At 43.4% G+C, this 2,401-nt stretch overlaps 1 non-coding gene across 1 annotated transcript; it reads left to right on the top strand.

Moving 5' to 3' along the window:
• Window positions 1–463: 463 nt before the first annotated feature.
• On the top strand, window positions 464–569 carry LOC118485282. Its single transcript, XR_004875587.1, has one exon. It is a non-coding gene; the product is annotated as a small nucleolar RNA R71 (small nucleolar RNA).
• Window positions 570–2,401: the final 1,832 nt, after the last annotated feature.

The following is a 2,401-nucleotide window of genomic DNA, read 5'->3' on the forward strand; positions in this document are numbered from 1 at the left end:
CGGATGCTGGTTAGAAGCGTCGGGCTTCCAACTGAAATTTGGGTGATTCTTCCACCCCAGATTATAGGTATTGGTGAAGGGATTATTCTGAGAACGGTATTGGTTTCCCATGAAATCAACATGCTCGTGTGACATCTCTCCCGTCTGAAAATCACCTACATGATATGCTCCCCCACTCAAAGAACCTCTCGAGTGCATTTCCATCACTCGATCAAATTTCAAAGATAAGGCATCCATACGTGCTGTCATGGCTGTGTAGTCGTCCACATGATGAACGACCTGCCGAGAACTCTTTCCCCTCGGGGGCTGTTGCGTCCGGTTTTTCACGGAAGACTTCTCAAGAATCTCAAATGCCTCGGTGGCATTTTTCGTGCCGATATCACCACCCGAGTATGTATCCACCATCGTCTGTCCCTGACTGTCCAAACCATGGTAGATGATCTGACACTGTTGCCACTTGGGCAACCCATGATGTGGGACCTTTCTCATAAGCTCTTTAAACCGCTCCCATGCCTCGTAAAAGGACTCGTCCTCGTCCTGACGAAAGTTTAGAATCTTGGTTCTCAACTGAACAGTTTTCTCTGGAGGGAAATATTTCTGAAGGAACTTCTCAGCTAATTGATTCCATGTAGTGATAGATCCAGCTGGAAGTGAAAGAAGCCACTCCTTGGCTCCATCCCTGTAACACACCGTGTTACCAAATGTCAAAGTCAAAGTCAAAGTCAAGATTGACTTCTTTGACTATAGTTAGTCAATTCTATGTTGGTGTTTCTGTTAGTTGTACTATGTGGAGTAAGTGTTATTAATCAAAGTGATCGAATGTTCAAATCGACGTGAAACGCTAACGACTATGAATAGTAGGAAGTAACAAAGCGATAAAGTCAATCAATCAATAATCAAGCTAATCGAATCATCATCGAACTCGAAACTCAAGTTACGCAAATTCTGGTGTTAGTATACATGTGTGTGTGCCTTATGTGTTACTTGTGCATGTTTACTTTATGTGATGTATGGTAATCAATCAAAACTCTAATCGAAACTCGGAACTTAATCGAACTCAATCGAAATCGAATTATGATAAATGGTGGCGAAAAGATAGTGTGAAAAATAGATGCTTGTATGTAGACATAGTGGTTGGGATTAAAAGTAATTTGAATGGGAAACTCTATCGTATTCGTATCGTCTTCAATCGAAATCGAAATATCAGAAATCATCGCACCGAACACTCGAAACAGGCTGTTGATCGATCAGGCTCCTAGCCGATCAAACAGCCCAGCCGATCGAACGGACTGTCCGATTGAGCAGGCTGTCCGATCGGGATGCCTGGCCGATCGGCCAGCCCTTTCCTCTTTGGGAAGCCTATAAATAGCCCTGTCATTATCATTCTTTCCACTTTTGGAAACTCTCTGACCGACCAGCTCGTGCTCTTCACTTTTCCTCAGATTTCTCTCAATCCCGGTAAGATTTCATCCTAAATCTTGTACTTTTGTTGATCTATACACACTCCTACACCTTTCTATCTTTCAAATCTTAACTTTTAACCGTGAAATCATCAAGATTCAAGCATTCTAGGATGATGTCATCATGGTGTTCTTAAAGAACTTCATGTTTTGGCTTCAGGTCACCAGAAATAGCTAGGATCTAACCGATATCCACATAAACAAACAAAGATCTTTCATTGATCTAAACATTTTCACATAAATCCAAACCTTTTCAAGAGGATAAAAGAGTTGAAAGAAATAATTACAAGTTTTTCTCAATCTTTTACACTCAACGCCTTCAAACTGGTAGAAACGGAGCTTGAACCCACTCACTAATCACTCTAGTAGTTGCGCGGTTCGAGATTCGGGATTCTATCCACGAGGTTCACCGATTTCGGGTTAAACGTCAAACTACCGTTCCGAACAGTTCACCGGCCGGACTTGGGTGATTCCTGTCCGAGCAGGGGAAATAAGTAAGAACGAAGGTTCCATGGTTCAACTCGTTGTCGAAATACTTCGATATAACGTCAAACCATCAGAACAGCCAAGTGTTAGACGAACAAGCCGACCAGGTCAGGATGCTGACCGATCGGACAGGCTGTTCGAACGAACAGCCCAACCGATCGGACATGTCAGCCGATCGACCAGGCCAGCCGGTCGGCTAGCACATGGCCCCACACTTTAACAATTTCATGAAGTCTACTATTGAATGAAATGCTGTTCGATCGAACTACGGTTTGATTTGAATTACTCTTCGGATCATGAGATACTATGCTTCAACACTTAATCGATTTTCAACTCGTTCGACGTATTGGAGTGCCACCCGATCGAACATGTCGTCTGATCAGGTGACATCTTGCTGAGGACTTACTACTGAAGTACCTAACCGATCGGTTAAGCCGGCCGATCGAACGACCCGT

Source organism: Helianthus annuus, chromosome 12 (assembly GCF_002127325.2).
Source record: "Helianthus annuus cultivar XRQ/B chromosome 12, HanXRQr2.0-SUNRISE, whole genome shotgun sequence".
In the NCBI taxonomy this organism is placed as follows: Eukaryota; Viridiplantae; Streptophyta; class Magnoliopsida; order Asterales; family Asteraceae; genus Helianthus; species Helianthus annuus.